General features: G+C 43.7%; 1 pseudogene; it reads left to right on the plus strand.

Annotated features, from left to right (window-relative positions):
• Positions 1–14,749: 14,749 nt before the first annotated feature.
• LOC126250509 (5S ribosomal RNA) lies at positions 14,750–14,867 on the plus strand (annotated as a pseudogene).
• The last annotated feature ends 6,828 nt before the right edge of the window (positions 14,868–21,695 follow it).

A 21,695-nucleotide genomic window follows, 5' to 3' on the forward strand; every position in this document is an offset into this window, starting at 1 on the left:
TTGCGGGCAAGTGCTCTACCAACAGAGCTACCCAAGCACGACTCACGGCCCGTCCTCACACCTTTACTTCCGCCAGTACGTCGCCTCCTACCTTGGTAGAGCACTTGCCCGCGAAAGGCAAAGGTCCTGAGTTCGAGTCTCGGTCCGGCACACAGTTTTAAACTGCCAGGAAGTGTCATATCAGCGCACACTCCGCTGCAGAGTGAAAATCTCATTCTGATATCCTTTTTACTTTCTCACCACCAGTTACCATAATGTAATCTCCACATGTACACAGCTCCTAAGAGAAGTTCTTGTAGTTTGTAGCTGCACTCCACCCATTGTCCACTGCTGAAGGTGGTGATATCGTGGCAACCAAGAGTTTGTCTTCTGCGTTTTGTCTAGCAGACTACAGAATGCTGCATCCTGTGCTGTTGTGGGACAAACCTCAGCAAGAACTTGCTTGCAGTCAACGACGTTAGCAGCTGCTTGTCTCAGCTCAAAACTATTTGCACCATCTTTAAATCCTTTCAGGCCTACAAATGCCATCTTCTTTCTCAAGGGTTGATGATGATACCACATAATCTCGTAATGTTGTTGACTACACAATGAAACATCAAATGGGATGTTTGATATAGTTGTTCCCCTTACGCACGAAGTATTTGCAGAGCATATCTTCTTACAAATGCATACCCAGGAAAAAACTTCCGTTAATATTCTGGCAGCTCTCAAAGCCAACCCTTATATGCACTGTAAGGCGTAGGTTGTGCTCGGCGCAGTGGTGAATACAGAGAAACCTCAAGGAGGGGGCGCTAAAGATATCTTGAGCTACCCTTACTTTTACCGTAATAAAAAATAATCAAGTTACTTGCAAAGTTTAAGAAAGTCTTATTGAAACTAATCATACAAATAGACAAGACAATGCCATCTTATGATATAAAAAGTTGCACTTATGGTTCTCTGCCTTAAATGATGAATTCTATGCTCCTATTCTTCCTGGCAAATTGGTTAATTACGCCGTCAATAGGAGAATGATGTCAGGGTGAGTGTTCAACAGAGGTAAGCCATTAAGTCGATCCTACTTCATTGTCGACCTCAGCCATGTCTTTTTACGCCATGTCTTTCTACTGTAACAATAGATGTAGGTAGGCAAGCAAATATTTTGTACAGCGTGTGTGAAGTGGGATAGTAAGATCTAGGACAAACAGACAACGCTTGAATGACAGAATCACGATCATTAAGGGCGTTTACGTTCGTCTGCTTGTATTGAAGAATCTCTCCCATTAGTCTCTTTTTAATCACAAAGAGTGATTCTTCTTCAAAGAGTTAGGCGCTGATTACATTTATGTGCCAGATCATTACGATTGGTGTCCATATGTGATCGTCGACTGCTTGTGGACACTGCTCTCAACCACTGCTGGTGCACTGTTCTGTCGACTGCTTTTACTAATGTGTGGCTGTGTGCGAGGGTAGTAGACTTGGTGCAAATAAATAATTTAATTCTTTAAGCAACAGAGTGCTATTTTTTGAATCCTTTACATGCAATGGATTGCTTGTAGAAAGAATGCCATGATGTCAGTGAATCGGTGAATCCTGGGTAGTTATTGCACAACTGTCGTGACATCAATAGGAGACATGTATGTTTTAACATGCACTAGTAATGTAGGGACGATGCAACTATGTTCATTTGTCTATATATTTTGTTCTGTTGAGGGTAAATGAAAACATAGCTATGTTGTGTGTGTGTGTGTGTGTGTGTGTGTGTGTGTGTGTGTGTGTGTGTGTGTGTGTGTGTGTGTATCGATGTTCTGTAGATTAGCATAATCGGAGTTTTTCCACTGAGTGTGGCGATACATCGACTTCGCACTAATGATGTGGGGATGATGTAGACATGATGTGTCTTTCTTGTTAAAGAATCTATTGTAGAGTTTGTTAAACATTAAAGTACCTCGTATTAACATAAGTGTTATAGAATACTGCGTGGTGGTCATGCTTTATAGTGCTAAGACAACGCCATGACATCATTAAATGACACTAATTCTGTTGAAGGACAATGCATTCATTTTAATACACTGTATGGCATCATACACTAATAATGTATAGACAACATTGACAGGGGCTCAGCAATAGTCTCTTGTAAGTCATCACACCAAACCATGTCCTCCAGGCTAGTATTACGAAGGTGGTGGACACAGAAGGACGGGCATGTTGCTACTGGTTGCTAGCCCACATTCGCAGGTTCAGATACGCTAGGACTGAAAAGTTATGTGCTGGAGAATAGTATAGTTCTGGTAGCGTTTAAGTGAGGCTTCAACCACAATAGCATTGGCACACTCATCATTTCCTGGTTTACACACAACATCTGATTCGACTAGTACACAGATCTTGTATTAATATCCGTCTGTAATTTCAAATTTGACAATTTCTGACAAGTCGTGGCTTGCTGAAGTGGGTCAAACCTTCCACCACCTCCCATATATATCACCAAATCGACAGAAACGAATGTGTGCTTTTCTCGAAACGGGATGATTCTTGCTAAATTACTTAAGCGGTGAGCTCATGCTTGTTGTTGCCTAATCGATAAGTGTGTGATTTTTTTATAAACAAATACTCTAGAAAGTCATAATATGCCTTCTAATGTAAGAATACCAGTGACTCAGTTTGTCTGTCGAGATTGTTAATGCATGGCGTAGATCTCGCATAATCAGCACACTCAAGCATGTAATGTAAATACGCAAAAATGAGTGGAGGCAGTGCATGAATTCAGGGTATGTGTTTACCTACACCAAAAGTTTATTTGTTTCACAGTCACATATTGAGAAGCAGTGGAAAGTGGAGAGCTTACAGAATAACGTCCAAAACTCTGCTGCTAATCGTGTTGATCAAGATATGTAACTTGAAGGTGGGCAATAAATACGGTAATGTTGTGTACTGATTTTAGCAGGATAGCTCCCAGTTACACACAATTTATGCAGAGGGGTAGATGGTCTATCTACTAACTCACAAGAGGCAAATTTCCACAGTAAAATCTTTTTTCTTCGAAAAATATGTGGTCATTGTATTTGAGCAAGTTATTGGAATAATGCTAATAGTACTATAAGCATGCATTTTGAATCCACTTGGTTATACACTGAGCTTCATTAACCATACATGTCTTGTATACATTTATCTCACATTAGATGACAATACAGGATGGTAATGAGCTTGAATCCTCATGTGCAATCAATTTTTACATGTTTTAAGGAATTTGATGTGAGTGAACTATTGTTGTCTGCTAACCTGTTATTTATTTATGTACCACATACAATTTAGGTGCAGAAATATTTAACTTGATGCCTCGTTTTCCTTGCATAGCATGCGAAGTCTTACATATAATAAAACTTAATTATTGTCCTCGAATTTTCGTTGAGGTTCTACATGTTGCGATAAACTTGCAAGCTGCGTGTTTTTTAATAATTTATGCGGACACCTTAGAATCGGAAATATTCAGCTCCCTAATACAATAATTTATAAATGATTTTACTTATTTTTGGGAAATCGACTCTGTCATCGTCTTTGGAGATATCACATCTCTCTTTGTTACCCTCTCTGGTGATGTCATAAATATGTATAAACATAGCATGTGATTCTGCAGTTTAATTGATATAATGTAATTAAAAAAACCTTCTTCCTTCCTGAAAATCAAACATTTTCTTCTTTCCTTCATTCCTTCCTTCCTAATATGATCTTTCTTTGTCTTTTGTGTGTTGCACATTTTTGTATTAGAAGAATGTGTTATTTAATTGTTAATTGCAGGAAATATAACCTATAAACATTCTAGAGAGACTTGCACCGTAGTTCTGATACCAAACGTAGTCGAAATTATTTGTTGTACATAACCTCCAGTAGGGCTCTGCCGTTTGTAATAATATCAATACCTGTCAATCAGTATCATAGATTATATTTTTGTAGTGTATAAAATGATACATTCTCTTAATCCCTCCTATAATGGTACTTGAGAACTATTTAAATGTGGAAATATTTACTGTGACTATCTACTGTGACTTTAAACAAGAGTATGCTGATTAATTGCATTCAGGTAGTGCATCTGCTTCTGTGCTTGTCTTCTGCATAGCGAAGTATTTTAGCTATCACGTATTTTTCTGCAGTTATCAGCCTGGTCAGCTTAGTTTCATGACATCGATTCTGTAGGCATCCTTTTAAATTGTCAACTGTTATTAGGCATGGAAAAATAGCTTGGAGTACTTTAGACTTTTAGACACTAGTTTAGGAAGTATGCGTGTATGATAAAATTAACATTACGATATTTGCTCTTCCTTTATATTGTAGGCGTATTTTCGCAAACACCTATGAATATTGTGACACCTGAAAAGTATCATTGACGTAGAGGACTATCAGAGAGAATATTGGGACATTTGAGAAGTATCATAAATGTGAAAAAGACCTAATTTAAGACTCTGTCGTGCCTTAAATCATTCGTTGTACATAGAATGAACAATTATCGTTTTCAATCAGTACAGACAACTGTAGGCGACAGTAAGGAACTCGTGGTCTAAAGGTCGAAGTGAGTTCGTTTTCTACAGTGCATCCAACTGTTGGTGACAGTAAGACTCTTGTAATAAAATAAATGAGTAACCCACATTTTCTGCAGTGCAGCCATCCATTGGTGACGGTAAGAAACTGGTACATGAGACACCAGTTGACTTCATTTCTATTTTTACATTTTTGAGTGTTCATTGAATAGTATTTAAAGTAAAACTAATATCTGACAACAATATATTACTTACTCGTTACATAAATTTTACAAGGAAGCTTTGGTATTTAATTATTTATAGAGTATATCCTACATAAACGTTACAATATTTCACAATGCGTGGTTTATATTATCAGATGAAATTTATGGATGTGAATGGTGAGCCAGTATATGAACGATTCTTGGAAGTCAGTAAGGCAAACATATTTCCTCATTTCTACACAATTCAGATAATTTGAGCGCCAACTTAATGATGCTCTCTCTACAAAGTACAGACCTCAAGTGATCTCTATTGACTGAAATCTGTGTGTGTGTGGTGTCGTCCAGAGACTGCAGTGCCACCTCAAAGTCAGCAATGTGAATCGATACCCTAGACATTAGCAAGAGCTCGCTGCAATGAGCAGCAACCAATGGGAGGCACTCCCTCTCATCATAACAGCACCCTGCTGCTGGTGTCAATACAGTGTTGAGGATGGAATAGTTCAGTCAGTTTGAAACCTCAGCTACTGCAGCCAACATGATGAAGTAGGATGAATGAGCAGTTAAAGTTTCAGAGGAAATGAACTTTCGTAAACGTTACGTTTTGTATTGAAAGAGAGATGTTTGTTAATCTGTACATCGAGTGGTGCTTTCATAGTCAATGGCAGTTGTCAGCTATCAAGTAATGCAATGGAAAGAACTACGTCATGTGTTTTAGCTTGATGAGCCCTCTCCCAGACCAATCAAAGAACTCACACGTATGGCCAGAAGGAAGTAGTTCTGTCTAGTCTCAGCAAAGGGGTCCTATGATTGTCCTGTGAGAGCATCATAAAGCAATCAGCTGAGATCAAATCGGGGATGGAGAGCGGTTGGTCAGGGTAGGGAGGGGAGGGGAGTGTACAGGGAGATTTGACCTTGACTTTGACCAGAACCCTGTTGTAATCTGGCATTGGAGAAAGCGGCTGATATTCCTGCTCTAATATGCCCGCTACTACACTACTTACTTCGTCCAAACGAGCCTTGTAAATATTAACAGATGAAATGCCTGAAAAATTTTATTTTTGCCGTCTATAAATAACGTTCAATTGTGCGCCTTCCTTTCAGACAAACATTTGCCTGGAACACGACACATATTCACGAACTTGATTCCGAGTGTGCTGAAGATAGCTGTGTCGTAGGTAAATAACAAATTGTCCGTATATTTCCGCTCTTTCACGCTCCATGCATATTCCAGGGTATTTCTCTAAGTGACGCACCCCACCATGTGCACTCATTTGTATTCTGGCAGAGTGCGCACGTGGAGCAGGCTGTTATTTTGCTGTTTTCCGAGACAGGTGGGAGCGGCGCAAAGGGTGTGTGCTGTTGTGGAGTGTCCAATAAAGCAGTCAGCGCGGACGGTCTCTTAATTGGCAGAGAGCGGTGAGGCCGGCCACACGAAAACAGCACGCGGTGCGCTTGCAGCTGTCGCCTTTTTATTAGGTTTGCTCTCGACTTGATATAGTAGGGAAGCGCATCTGGTGGAAAAGCGCGGTGAATTACTTGCGCCTGTACGTGAGAAGGCTGCCTCTTCTCACATTCAATATAGTTATTTGGTGATGTGTTTAGAGAATTTCAGAACCACATTGCGCAAAGTGATACAACCTGTTAACCTTTATTGTTACTAGTAGATTTCAGTAGAAGCATACTGTGGCTTTCATTAATTAAAGAAAAAAGTTGTAATCACGAATGGCTGAAAACTACACGTTCATAAACTTCGTTTGTCGGCATTAGAGGTTTATTCTAACCCAATTTTGATACACACAGAAAACAGTCTAACAGTTAATTCAACATATGATAGATTATCACCAGGTCAACATAAGCAAAACACCAATAACGAAATTAACGTCACAATTTTAGGTGAATTTTTCGCTGTTTTGGAACATCCTGGCAGATCAGAAATGTGTGTCGGGCTGGGTCTTGAACCCAGAACCTTGCCTTTTGCTTGCAGTATTCTTAAAGAGCTCTTGCTTTAGAGCCTCCACCCTCCTCTAGAGCCCTTCCCCCCGCTCAGCAACATTTGCCTTCGTGGGTATGGACTTAGTCTGCTATGTGCAATAAATTGTCGACTTTTTGTGAATAGCATTTTGGAAAATGAAACTCTTCCTCGTACTGAATATAAAAGTAGAAATGTATTTGAGTGGTTACAATGAAATGAATACCCCTAGCTGATATGAACATATACACTCCTGGAAATGGAAAAAAGAACACATTGACACCGGTGTGTCAGACCCACCATACTTGCTCCGGACACTGCGAGAGGGCTGTACAAGCAATGATCACACGCACGGCACAGCGGACACACCAGGAACCGCGGTGTTGGCCGTCGAATGGCGCTAACTGCGCAGCATTTGTGCACCGCCGCCGTCAGTGTCAGCCAGTTTGCCGTGGCATACGGAGCTCCATCGCAGTCTTTAACACTGGTAGCATGCCGCGACAGCGTGGACGTGAACCGTATGTGCAGTTGACGGACTTTGAGCGAGGGCGTATAGTGGGCATGCGGGAGGCCGGGTGGACGTACCGCCGAATTGCTCAACACGTGGGGCGTGAGGTCTCCACAGTACATCGATGTTGTCGCCAGTGGTCGGCGGAAGGTGCACGTGCCCGTCGACCTGGGACCGGACCGCAGCGACGCACGGATGCACGCCAAGACCGTAGGATCCTACGCAGTGCCGTAGGGGACCGCACCGCCACTTCCCAGCAAATTAGGGACACTGTTGCTCCTGGGGTATCGGCGAGGACCATTCGCAACCGTCTCCATGAAGCTGGGCTACGGTCCCGCACACCGTTAGGCCGTCTTCCGCTCACGCCCCAACATCGTGCAGCCCGCCTCCAGTGGTGTCGCGACAGGCGTGAATGGAGGGACGAATGGAGACGTGTCGTCTTCAGCGATGAGAGTCGCTTCTGCCTTGGTGTCAATGATGGTCGTATGCGTGTTTGGCGCCGTGCAGGTGAGCGCCACAATCAGGACTGCATACGACCGAGGCACACAGGGCCAACACCCGGTATCATGGTGTGGGGAGCGATCTCCTACACTGGCCGTACACCACTGGTGATCGTCGAGGGGACACTGAATAGTGCACGGTACATCCAAACCGTCATCGAACCCATCGTTCTACCATTCCTAGACCGGCAAGGGAACTTGCTGTTCCAACAGGACAATGCACGTCCGCATGGATCCCGTGCCACCCAACGTGCTCTAGAAGGTGTAAGTCAACTACCCTGGCCAGCGAGATCTCCGGATCTGTCCCCCATTGAGCATGTTTGGGACTGGATGAAGCGTCGTCTCACGCGGTCTGCACGTCCAGCACGAACGCTGGTCCAACTGAGGCGCCAGGTGGAAATGGCATGGCAAGCCGTTCCACAGGACTACATCCAGCATCTCTACGATCGTCTCCATGGGAGAATAGCAGCCTGCATTGCTGCGAAAGGTGGATATACACTGTACTAGTGCCGACATTGTGCATGCTCTGTTGCCTGTGTCTGTGTGCCTGTGGTTCTGTCAGTGTGATCATGTGATGTATCTGACCCCAGGAATGTGTCAATAAACTTTCCCCTTCCTGGGACAATGAATTCACGGTGTTCTTATTTCAATTTCCAGGAGTGTATATATAAGAAGATATATATATATATATATATATATATAGTTAAAGCCTCACCGGCCATTTGACCATCTTCTTCTGTGTGGATGCACAAACAGTGCCCCAACGCTTACGGGAATCGGCAACTAGCCGCGAGTAATGAGTATAATGGGCAGGGGCACTATGAATATAGCGCTGGAAAATCAGTTGGGAATGTGGGTCTCACGGGGGGCGTGCCAGAGATAAGTCCCTACAGTCGCACTATCCTCTGTATCCTCGGTGGCTCAAATGGATAGAGCGTCTGCGATGTAAGCAATGCTGGCATGGTGACTCAGCGCCTTCGGTCAGAAGGTCAGCTACCCTCTGTAATAAAAAAAAAAAAAAAACTGAATGAACGGATCAACGAAGAACCAGAACGGGTGTCATTGGACGTCTGCCCTGAACAAATTCAACGAACAATATAGAACAAAAATAAGATCAACTAAAAAAAATGGATAGAGCGTCTGCCATGTAAGCAGGATATGCCGGGTTCGAGTCCCGGTCGGGGCTCACATTTTCGACTGTCCCCGTGGCCTTATATATCAACGCCTGTATGAAGTTAGGGGTATTCATTTCATTGTAATTTCATTCTAACAATTTTCATTGTATCTGTTCTTTCGGACATGTCCATCAATAACTCTGTCATGTCTTCCAAGCTTCTCTGGTGTCTTCCATACGTTGCTGGACTAGTGTTGTTGACCACCTTAGAGACCACGATGTTGGTGCAGAATGGAGGACAGGACAGCAGGTACGATGAAACAGCTCTTTGCCCGTCAATGCAGCAACAGGCAGTGAGGGTAACAAGTATATTGAACAGAATTCACACAGCAGCCAAAGACGTCGTCTCAATTGTGTGGGATGTCTTCAGCCACGCGAGCCCGCCTCAACACAATCCTAGTTGTTGTTACTTGCATCAGCTGCCATACGGCTCAAGCAGTTCCATCGGCTCGCCGACATCCTAAGGCGCAGAAGTCTCGAACGCCAACAGTCGCTGACCGTAGGTCAGGAATGAGATGCTACCGGGCACAGTCTGTGAATCGAGGACCACTGGATGGTGTTCTCGAGTCACCTGAAGTCAGTCAGAAGTAGGTTCCCAGCTGGAAGGCACCAGTTCAACTCCCGGCACCATCAGGACTAGTCGTAGCCCATAGGCCTGTGGCTAGCCGAAGCAGAAACTAGTAGTAGTTGAGGCTGGAAGTCGTGTAGACGACTGCGTAAAGTACGAGGGTTGGAACTTTAATTAAATATCTATGTACAAAATTCTCGAAGCTGTCAGAAGCAAAGTTGAAAGAGGGAGTTTTCACTGGCCCCGACATAAGTAAACTTTCAACCGACACCCTCTTTGTGGAAAGTATGAATGAGAAGGAAATAGAAGCTTAGGTATCGTCCAAGGATGTAGTGCAAAAGTTTTTGGGAAATACTAAGGATCCTGACTATAAAACCATTGTTCAACGGATGCTAGCAGCATACGAAGCTCCAGGCTGCAAGATGAGCTTGAAGGTCCATTTTTTACACTCCCACATAGACAGTTTTCCTCAAAACCTTGGAGCTTACAGTGAAGCACAGGGGGAGCGGTTTCACCAGGATGTCCCCATCCTTTTGCAGCGATTTTACAAATTGTTTCATCAATCCCAATTTGATACGGAGAGGGGGCAACAAAACCTTTTCTGGAGGTAACAAAGTAGTATTGATAACATTTTTCTCTCCAGGTTTTGAAGTTTCTCTCAGTGGCCCAACAATTTTACTCCACTGCTGTTCTCTAGTTCTACTATCCCACAAGCATAAGAAGCATGGGTATTTAGTATGGCCTGCCTGCTGACCCAAAAGCATCGTGAGTATTTTGAAGTCCCCACAACCCATCCACTGGTGGTCCTGACATTTGATTTTTTCCAGGACAATGGGCAAATCGTTATAGTTTTCGTCCTTATGCACAGAATGTCCCATCGGAAGCGATGCAAATTTATTTCCATTGTGCAATAATTTTGCTTTAAAACTGGTTTTGGATGAATCAATGAATAGGCGCCATTCAGATGAGTCATACTGCATATCAAAGCAATGCATGTGTCCTTCCACATCGCTGAAAAAACTAAATTTCCTTCTTTTGAGGAAAACTGGGTAAATTCTTTTTCTCGGTGTCTGTACCATGAAAACGAGGTGCCAGATGATAAAAGGTTTTTATTTTTTAATCTGGAACCTAACAGTTCGGCTGCATCTTTTGAAAGACATAAATCTCTTACTAGATCATTGAGCCCACTTTGAGAAAATAGTTGAGGCCTTTCATCTTCGACTGAAGAAAAATCTGTGCTTGATTCATCCTGAGGAGGTAATGTAACTTCGTCCTCCAACTCACTCGGGTATTCATCCAAACAGGAAGGTGGCTGTGGAGTAGGTATTTCAGAGCTATGGGGCACTGGACGTATAGCTGAGTCACGGTTAGGATAACTTACGCTACTTTTGTTTTTTGAATGGAATCCCTTTACGTCATCTGAACAGAAGTAGCAGTCAGTGGTATGGTTTTTCTGCTCACGCCATATCATAGGAATTCCAATTCGAAATGCATTTTTATTAACCTTAAACCACAAACGAAGATTTTCTCCACATCTTCTACACACCTTATGTGGGGCCCATAGTTTATCTTGATCACCAAGTTTTAATTTAAAGTAAGCAAAATAAACTTTCCTTACAAAATCACTTATGTTTCTCTGTTGACTTTTAATAGTATATTCACTACAGAAATAACAAAAAATTTTAGAGAAATAACAAAACCTCTTGTAGCTATGACTAGACAGAAACAACTGCACTGTTCACGTGAATAGCAATATGTCTACTGAGAGTTTCTCTTCATTTCATGCGAGATATAAAACGTCATTTGACTTGTCGCAACGCGATAAAACTGAACAATAAGATTGTTTGCAATTGCTTCTGGCGCCCAGGAGTTCACGATAAAACCTGCAAGTGGTAACAAAGAATAGTTAACATTGTAATTTTTTTAAATTTAAGTTTATTTTATCAATTATAACTGATATAATTTTTAATAAATTTTAAATTTAAAAAACCACATAGGTTTATTACTAATGAACAAAAATACTGCAATATACTTAAAAACATATGTGATAGAACTTTTTGAATATTTTTCCTGTTTTTGGGAGGTAAAAATTTATAAGAAAATTTAAAAAAATCCTATGCAGTTTTTTAGTCGCAGACCTGTGTTATTATCGTTGTGATTTTTCTCTTGAACTACTTGTCCATGTAATTTCTACTACAATGATGATGATGAAATATACACTCCTCGAAATGGAAAAAAAACACATTGACACCGGAGTGTCAGACCCACCATACTTGCTCCGGACACTGCGAGAGGGCTGTACAAGCAATGATCACACGCACGGCACAGCGGACACACCAGGAACCGCGGTGTTGGCCGTCGAATGGCGCTAGCTGCGCAGCATTTGTGCACCGCCACCGTCAGTGTCAGCCAGTTTGCCGTGGCATACGGAGCTCCATCGCAGTCTTTAACACTGGTAGCATGCCGCGACAGCGTGGACGTGAACCGTATGTGCAGTTGACGGACTTTGAGCGAGGGCGTATAGTGGGCGTGCGGGAGGCCGGGTGGACGTACCGCCGAATTGCTCAACACGTGGGGCGTGAGGTCTCCACAGTACATCGATGTTGTCGCCAGTGGTCGGCGGAAGGTGCACGTGCCCGTCGACCTGGGACCGGACCGCAGCGACGCACGGATGCACGCCAAGACCGTAGGATCCTACGCAGTGCCGTAGGGGACCGCACCGCCACTTCCCAGCAAATTAGGGACACTGTTGCTCCTGGGGTATCGGCGAGGACCATTCGCAACCGTCTCCATGAAGCTGGGCTACGGTCCCGCACACCGTTAGGCCGTCTTCCGCTCACGCCCCAACATCGTGCAGCCCGCCTCCAGTGGTGTCGCGACAGGCGTGAATGGAGGGACGAATGGAGACGTGTCGTCTTCAGCGATGAGAGTCGCTTCTGCCTTGGTGCCAATGATGGTCGTATGCGTGTTTGGCGCCGTGCAGGTGAGCGCCACAATCAGGACTGCATACGACCGAGGCACACAGGGCCAACACCCGGCATCATGGTGTGGGGAGCGATCTCCTACACTGGCCGTACACCACTGGTGATCGTCGAGGGGACACTGAATAGTGCACGGTACATCCAAACCGTCATCGAACCCATCGTTCTACCATTCCTAGACCGGCAAGGGAACTTGCTGTTCCAACAGGACAATGCACGTCCGCATGTATCCCGTGCCACCCAAGTGCTCTAGAAGGTGTAAGTCAACTTCCCTGGCCAGCAAGATCTCCGGATCTGCCCCCCATTGAGCATGTTTGGGACTGGATGAAGCGTCGTCTCACGCGGTCTGCACGTCCAGCACGAACGCTGGTCCAACTGAGGCGCCAGGTGGAAATGGCATGGCAAGCCGTTCCACAGGACTACATCCAGCATCTCTACGATCGTCTCCATGGGAGAATAGCAGCCAGCATTGCTGCGAAAGGTGGATATACACTGTACTATTGCCGACATTGTGCATGCTCTTTTGCCTGTGTCTATGTGCCTGTGGTTCTGTCAGTGTGATCATGTGATGTATCTGACCCCAGGAATGTGTCAATAAAGTTTCCCCTTCCTGGGACAATGAATTCACAGTGTTCTTATTTCAATTTCCAGGAGTGTATTAGCTGCCTGTGACTGATCGTTTATATTCCTTCCGTTCACCTCAGCAACGCTGTTACATTATTCCGTGATTGGCTGTCCAGACTCTTATTTCACTAAATTTCATGTAGCCTTAAGTCTGCTATAGAAATTACTGTTTTATGACATTATGTGCATGTTCCTTGATTTTTAATCAATTTTCTTAATAATTTTGAGATCTCCGCTTCTTCTTGCCAACTTACACATTTCCCTTGTTCCTTTCACAAGACCGAGTGAGGCAGCACACTGAACTCGCATTCTGGAGGACGACGGTTCAAACCCGCGGCCAACCATCCTTATTGAAGTTCTCTGTAATTTCTCTAAATCGCTTTGGGCAAATGTTGGGATGGTTCCTTTGAAAAGCCACAGCCGATTTTCTTCTCCATCTAACCCTAATCCGAGCTTGTGGTTCGTCTCTAGCGTCCTCATTGTCGACAGGATATCAAACACTAATCTCCTCCTTCCACAAGATCCCTGTAGTGATTCACAGCTTTTAGAATGGATATTTAATGTCCTTTTTGGTTAGCAAAATGGTTCAAATGGCTCTAAGCACTATGGAACTTAACATCTTTGGTCATCAGTCCCCTAGACTTAGAACTACTTAATCCTAACTAACCTAAGGACATCACACATATCCATGCCCGAGGCAGGATTCGAACCTGCGACCTTAGCAGCAGTGCAGTGCAGGACTGAAAGGCCTAGAACTGCTCGGTCACAGCGGCCGCCTTTTTGATTAGCCTATGTGGAAAGCTGTTTTCAAATAGTGATATGAATTTATCATGAACTAGATTAAATGTTATGTTAGCTTTCGGCTCATTATAAATTTTATCCCAGGTCATCGCCCGCAAGGTATTCTTAAAAACATGTGTCCTGCCATTAGTTATTCTACCTGATTTCCACTGATGAGTATCCGTACCGTAATGCACTATGTAATTTATCTTAACTGTGCGTCATGATCAGAGAGAGAATATGTTAGTGTGAAAACAGCTATTTTTCTGCTTTGAGCTCACCAAAGAAAACATTATCAGTTAGGGTCCTAATGTCTTTATCCACATGTGTTCGAAAGTTAATTACTCAGATCAAAATGTACGATACAAATAAGGTTTCAGATCATATTTCCTATCAGAATCCCTTAGAAAATCTACATTGAAGTCACCACAGACTATTAAATGCTTGCTGCTTTCTCACAGATGGCATAGTAAGGAATCCAGCTTCCCTGCGAACAGTCCAAAATTTCCCAGTGGCAGTCTGTATGCAGCTCGAATTAAAATTGAGCTATTTTTCTCTATCGGTTCATAAGTACACACTTCTATTTGTTGAACAACTCAAAATCTACTTGTCTCAATGTTTTTGAGACTGTTTTCAGTTTTAGTACTATGTAACATCATCTCTGTTTCCTACATCAGTGTGAGCAAGCTGCTAGAGTGTACTTTTTTATATGTTACTTATCTAATTCTGTGGTTATGTGGTGCTCAGATAGTCACAGTACGTCTATTTTTTCAGGGCTCTCTAAATTTTCCAAACAGACAAGAAACTCTACCTCATTACCCAATCCTCTAATATTTTTATGAAATAAGCTAACCTTACATTTCTGTGCGTTATTAAGCATTTTTGGGGCTCTTCTATTATTCTGACTTTTTTCAAAACAGGGTTCCTGAATGCCAACGGCCTTGCCACAGTGGTAACTACGGTTCCCGCCAGATCACCGAAGTTAAGCGCTGTCGGGCTGGGCTAGCACTTGGATGGGTGACCATCATGTCTGCCGAGTGCTGTTGGCAAGCAGGTTGCACTCAACCCTTGTGAGATAGACTGTGGAGGTACTTGATTGAGAAGTAGCGGCTCCGGTCTCGTTACTGACATATGGCTGGGCGAGCGGTGTGCTGACCACATGCACCCCCATATCCGCAACCAGTGATGGCCGTGGGCTTAGGATGACACGGTGGCCGGTCGGTACCCTTGGGCTTTCCAAGGCCTGTTCGGACGGATTGTTTAGGGTTCCTGAATTCTAAGCTAAAAAAGGTACCTCTCCGACGCCAGTAACCCGACGGATTTTGTTTTGTGTGACGGTAGCCCCCGCACATGTTATGTGAGAAGTTCAGCCAACTTATCTTTCCCTCTCGTATTCAGGTACAGGCCACGTCTAGCTGTTCTGTTACAGTTCCCTCAATGACTACCAGCTGTGACCTAATGCCATACAGGATGGCTCCCCATACCATGACGCTAGGAGTAGTACCACTGTGGTTCTCCAAAACATTGGATCAATGGGTCCTCTTCCCAGGTCATACTAGTCGATGATGGCCACCCGGGATACTGCAGAGCCACAATCCATCGTTGCACATGATGCGAAGCTATTCGTCAGCAGTCCATACCTGCATAGGGATGCGTTTTAAATGGTACTGTGCCTCGAAAATCTGGATATTGCTCGATCTGACAAGCTGGCCAAACGGCAGGCGCAGATGTGAAGTGGTTATGATGTGCTTGGTGCACAATACGGCTTAGACTTTGTCCACTGGAACGTTGACGACGAGTATGTCTGCCTTCACGCCCCCATGCCGTCCTACATCGAGTCACTGTCACATCCAAAAGCCTCGAAAATCTGGATATTGCTCGATCTGACAAGCTGGCCAAACGGCAGGCGCAGATGTGAAGTGGTTATGATGTGCTTGGTGCACAATACGGCTTAGACGTTGTCCACTGATACATTGATGACGAGTATGTCTGCCTTCACGCTCCCTTGCCGTCCTACATCGAGTCACTGTCACATCCAAAAGCCTCGAAAATCTGGATATTGCTCGATTTAACTAGCTGGCCAAACTGACACCCACAATGAGGTCCCTTTCAAACTCTGTTGGGTTTTGGTAACGCTGTTTAACACAAGGACACGTCATGTCCATGTAATTCATAGTAATCATTCAACATCTGACGATGTTCATGCCCATTATACACGGCGAGTCAAAAGTCCTTGGACACCTTCATAAGTTGGAAGATTAAAGGAAAATTGAAATGTGATTATGGGAACATAGGTTTGACGTAGTCATTTTTTTTATGGGAAGGGAGGTTTATGGCACATCAAATAACACTCGCTTGAGCTCTGTAATTTCTTGGTGTAATTTGTTTTTGTCTATATTGTACAGTTTAGAGGTTATTAATGTTCAAAGTAGGGAAATTACCTTGATACCGACTGCTACAACACATGTTCTACGTGTTTTCCATCCCGAACCATGTCTTCTGGGTTCAACGATCAAGTTTGAACACACTTTATTATAACTGAAACGCTTTCTTGGCGTGCACTAATTTCCAAACGCAAGAACAACAAGTAGCAGAACAGTTCTTGTGGTGGCAAAAACCAGATAAGAGTAGAAGACAATGAAAATAAAATCATAAACATAATACTACGAAGATAAAACTTCCTACTGAAGGCCCGCATCTCGTGGTCGTGCGGTAGCGTTCTCGCTTCCCACGCCCGGGTTCGATTCCCGGCGGGGTCAGGGATTTTCTCTGCCTCGTGATGGCTGGGTGTTGTGTGCTGTCCTTAGGTTAGTTAGGTTTAATTAGTTCTAAGTTCTAGGGGACTGATGACCATAGATGTTAAGTCCCATAGTGCTCAGAGCCATTTGAACCATTTCCTACTGAAGGCTATGGTTAGTGTCTACTATGGTAAAGCCAGCGTAGGTATTGGCCGGAGCTGTCCTACCTGTAGGTACACACTGCCCCCTGACTCTGCTGGCGTGCTTATAACGCCAGTTCGGCAGAGTGCTACACGTAGTCAAATTAGTTCTAATTGGTGGATCACTGTCACATGGCTTTTCACAAAGTAGTTCAGTGTTTATGCGGAAAGTCTGTTTACATCCACTGGCGATGTTTCGATCTGAGCTCTTGAAGGGAGGTCGGCAGCCCACCTTGCTTGTCTGTTGTGTGGGCCCTCTAACTAATGGGCCTCTACGCCAGGAAAAATATATGAATAAAAGATTAGCAAATGGGAAGCACTGCCAGAAAACCACATCAGACCAGGGATAATGTGGGCTGAACAAAGGAAAAGAATCCACAGAGAAGAAATGAGAGCTGCTTTGCTTCGTCAAGCTACACAGGAAGATTTACTACACTTTCCGATAATCCTCTTGTAAAACACTCATCAGATGATGAAAGTGGAGTAGCTTGAATACTAGTTAATGGTACATAAAACGAATTGGTTGCATATTATACCCAAATAAATTGCCAAGTTAAATCACATTTGTACTTCGCCGTCTGCAGTGCTTATAGTGCTGAAGTGTTTCGCATAGAGGACACAGTACCACCTCAGACTATTGATCGATTGTTCCAATATCGGATAGCATGTGGGAAAAATGAACACCTAAAGCTTTCTATGCGAGCTCTGATTTCTCTTATTTTATCATAATGACCATTCCACTCGTTGTAGGTGGGAGTCAGAAAAACATTTTGACACTGTTGGAGACAGAAATGTCGTGAAAAAATTTCGCCACAATGAGAAACGTCTTTGCATTAAAGTTTTCCACCCTAACTAGCTTATCATAGTCATGAACAGTGTCCGCCCCATTTAGTGACAATACAAAACCGTCTACCCTTCTGTAAATTTTTCGATGTCTCCGTCATTCCCATCTGGCAATGATCCCATACCGTGCAGCAGTGCCCCAGAAAAGGACGGACAGGCGTAGTGAGCGCCGTCTCTTCAGCAAATTTGTTGCATCTTCTAAGTGCTAAGCCCATAAAAAGCAGTCTTTGGTTCGCTTTTCCCATAACATATCTGTGTGATACTGCCAGCTTAGAGTGTACGTGTTTGTAATCGCTACGTATTTAGTTTAATCGAAAACAGTTAAAGTTGTGTGATTTATCGTGTAACCGAACTTCAATGGAACTTTTTTCAAAAGGAAGATATCAGAATTTTGATTGTTTAGGTTCGATTGCCACTTTTTGCATTATGCATATATCTTGTCTATATTTTCTCAATTCGTTTTGACCTTCTGATAACTTTACTAGACAGTAAACGACAACATATTCTGTAAACAGTCTAAGGGGGCTGTTCAGATTGTCTCTTAAACCGCTTATACAGGTTAATAACTGTATAGGGCTTATAACACTTCAATTTTACTGGATGACTTCCTGTCAGTTATTATTAACTGTGATCTTTGTGAGAGGAAATCATGAATCCAGTCACACAGTTGAGACCACACTGCATAGGCACACAATTTGATTAGAGGCCGCTTGTGAAGAACGGTGCCGACAGACTTCTGGAAACCAAAATTTAAAAGTAGAAAAATGTTATGTTGTCATCGTATTACAGTTCGTCGATTTGAAAGTAACTCGAGCGACAACTACATTAAATAGCAGGTTAAAGTAAACTATTTCGGAAATGAAGTTGATATTAAATTAACATAGCTGCTCAAAGTGCTGCAGCATCACAAATAAAACTCAATAAATTGACACTGCTTGTGTGACGGACCGATAACGCTTCACTTTTCTCTCGTATATACCAAATACTAATAGTAGTATACATGGCACAATGTTGAATTCATTTCAATAGAAGCAGCTTTAAAATCCAAAAGCGGTCATACTGCTTTATGCCTTCCCAGTGTAGGATGGTTCTCTAAAAAAGTCACGATAACTTCCAACTGAGTGAATTTCGCTTGTGTAAAAGCCGCAGTCCCGACACGAAGTTAAATTGTATTCATTAGTAAAATTATTTCACAGCCGGATTCGTGGTAGATTTTTGTTCTTCTCGTGCTCCCATTCTCCTCGTGGATGTATCGTCTGTTGACAGATAACGTTCTTCTGCATCTCTTCTCATAGAAGTTGCAGTCATAGCCTGCTAAGCAGATACTATTGTTGTGCTGACTGTCTAATCGTGTTTTATCTGTCGAGAATGTTCCATACTTTCACTGTGTTACCTCAGAGTCTCTGCTGCACTGTCATATCGTTAATATACTGTTTAGTACCGTAGTCATGTACATCATTGTACGTGTTAGGCTTAATCTGCCAGATACAGCTGCTGGTATGAATGTGGACTTCTCAACACGAAGGTATAACTATTTAATTTCATGTGCTAAAATTTACGTATTTTTTCCAAAAATCTTGACAACACAAGACACTGGTACGAGAGGCGTTCAATAAGTGATGCAACACTTTGTTTCTCGGCAAGTTTCCATTAAAAAATTCGGAAATTGTTGTGAGACATTGTGGGATATTGTCGCCTCAACGCCTATAGTTTCATGAAGTTTCGATAGGTGGCAATATGTAACCTCCAAAATGGCGTCTGCAACTGAGGTGCGTTCCAGCAGAGACTTGTCACTGAATTTCTTTTGGCGGAAATCAGGAGCTTCGCAGACGGTTACAGGCGCTTGCAGAATGTCTCTGGAGACCTGACAGTGAATAAAAGCACGGTGAACCATTGGGCGAGGCGTTTGTCATCATCGTAGCAACGTCGCAACCAGTCCGATCTCCAGCATGTCGGTCGGCCACCCACAGCTGTGACTCCTACGATGTTGGAACGTACGGACACTCTCATTCGAGATGATCAACGTATCACAACCAAACATCTCGCTGCTCAACTGGACGTCTCTGTTGGTAGTGCTGACACACTATTCCAACAGTTGGGATACTCAAAGGTGTGTGCCCGATGGGTTACTCGTCGCCATACAGACCATTAAGGAAGGACCGTGCGTGCGGAATCGCTTGCGCGTTACGAGGCTGATAGTGAAAATTTTTTGTCGAACATTATCAGAGGCGATTAAATTTGGGTTCATCACTTCGAATCGGAAACAAAATGGCAATCCATGGGGTGGCGCCACACCATCTCTCCTCCGAAGAAGAAGTTCAAGGCCGCATTTTCTGCCGGTAAAGTCACAGCGACGTCCTCCTGGGACTCTGAAGAGGTGTTCTATTTGATGTCGTCCCTCATGGTGCAACTATCAACCCTGATGTGTGTTGTGTTACCATCAGGAAACTGAAGAAATGACTTCCGTGTGTCTGTCGCCACAAAAATGCAAACGCTCTTCTCCTTCTCCATGACTAATCGATGAATCACACAAGTCTGCGCAAAAATGGTTCAAATGTCTCTGAGCACTATGGGACTTAACTGCTGTGGTCATCAGTCCCCTAGAACTTAGGACTACTTAAACCTAACCAACCTAAGGACATCACACACATCCATGCCCGAGGCAGGATTCGAACCTGCGACCGCAGCGGTCACGCGGGGAACGCTCTTCCTCATCCGCCTTACGGCTCGGATTTCGCTCCTTCCGCCTTCCATCTGTTTAGCCCAACGAGTGATGCACTCCAAGGGTAGCAATACGTGGATGATTGGGACGTTACTGATGCAGCAAAACGTTGGCTCCGTCATAGACTTGTAGAATGACACCGTGCGACCTTACATACTGCCCCAGTAAGATTGCGTAATACTCTCGCATTGAACGGAGATTATGTTGATAAATAGGGTCTAGCCAAAAGAGTGGGGAATAGCGTGGGGTATTGAAATCCCGCATAAAATCAATCTGCTTCCAGAAAACGTATGTTGCGTAGCTTACAGAACTACCTTTGTACGTACGGATCGGAACCTTTCAGACGCTGAAAACTTAGCAGCCTATATAGGACATCTGAAAACGGCATTCCACAGCTGTGGCTACACTGAACATCGAATTAGTCTCGCTCTCTGACCTGAACCGTCAGAACATAGGGAAAATGCAGAAGGAGGCACACAAGTAATGAGCGAAAGCCTTTCTTCCACACTCTGGCGCTCTGTCCAGCAGAATAGGCAGTATTATGTAAACGCATAAATTGTGGCACATTTTCCGCCCTCCCACCAAGATTAAACCGTTCCCGATCAACGTGAAAGTCGATTTAGGCCATCGCAAGTCCGGAGAGTACCTGATCCTTTGCATGTGTGGTTTATCGTCCACAAGCCTAACGTCAGAACCGTGGAAGAACGCTACACTAAACGCGAACAGCATACACGCCTAGGATAACTGCGCAAATCTGCCATTGAGCATTGTTTGGTAACTGTACACTCCACAAATTTCAACCAAAATAATGCACTGACACACATCTGCAACTTAAGGGATTCCGTCATAAAATAATCAAAAATGGCTCTGGCGCACTATGGAACTTAACTTCTAGGGTCATTAGTACCCTAGATCTTAGAACTACTTAAACCTAACTAACCTAAGGACATCACACACATCCATGTCCGAGGCAGGATTCGAACCTGCGACTGTAGCTGTCGCGCGGTTCCAGACTGCAGCGCGTAGAACCGCTCGGCCACACGGCCGGCCATAAAATAATCCATTGAAACTAAATTCATTGGGAGCCTTACCAACTCATGGAGGCCCCTCAGTAAAGTCAGGTATCCTGCTTTCAGTCTGCTTAACGGAAGGAACATAGACCAGAGTACGAGCAGTTAAAGATCAGACAAAGAGGTGGTCAGGCTAATGTCGAGGATGAAAGTCGTAAAGACAGCGAACCATATGCGGGCACTGAGTTCTAATCTGGTGCAGATCACCTTTGGCACGTATAACAACGTCGACATGTCGTGGCATGGAAACAGTGAGGCCTTGGCAAGTCGCTGGAGGGAGTTGGCACCACAGCTGCGCACACAA

This window comes from Schistocerca nitens, chromosome 3, assembly GCF_023898315.1.
Source record: "Schistocerca nitens isolate TAMUIC-IGC-003100 chromosome 3, iqSchNite1.1, whole genome shotgun sequence".
Lineage (NCBI taxonomy): Eukaryota > Metazoa > Arthropoda > Insecta > Orthoptera > Acrididae > Schistocerca > Schistocerca nitens.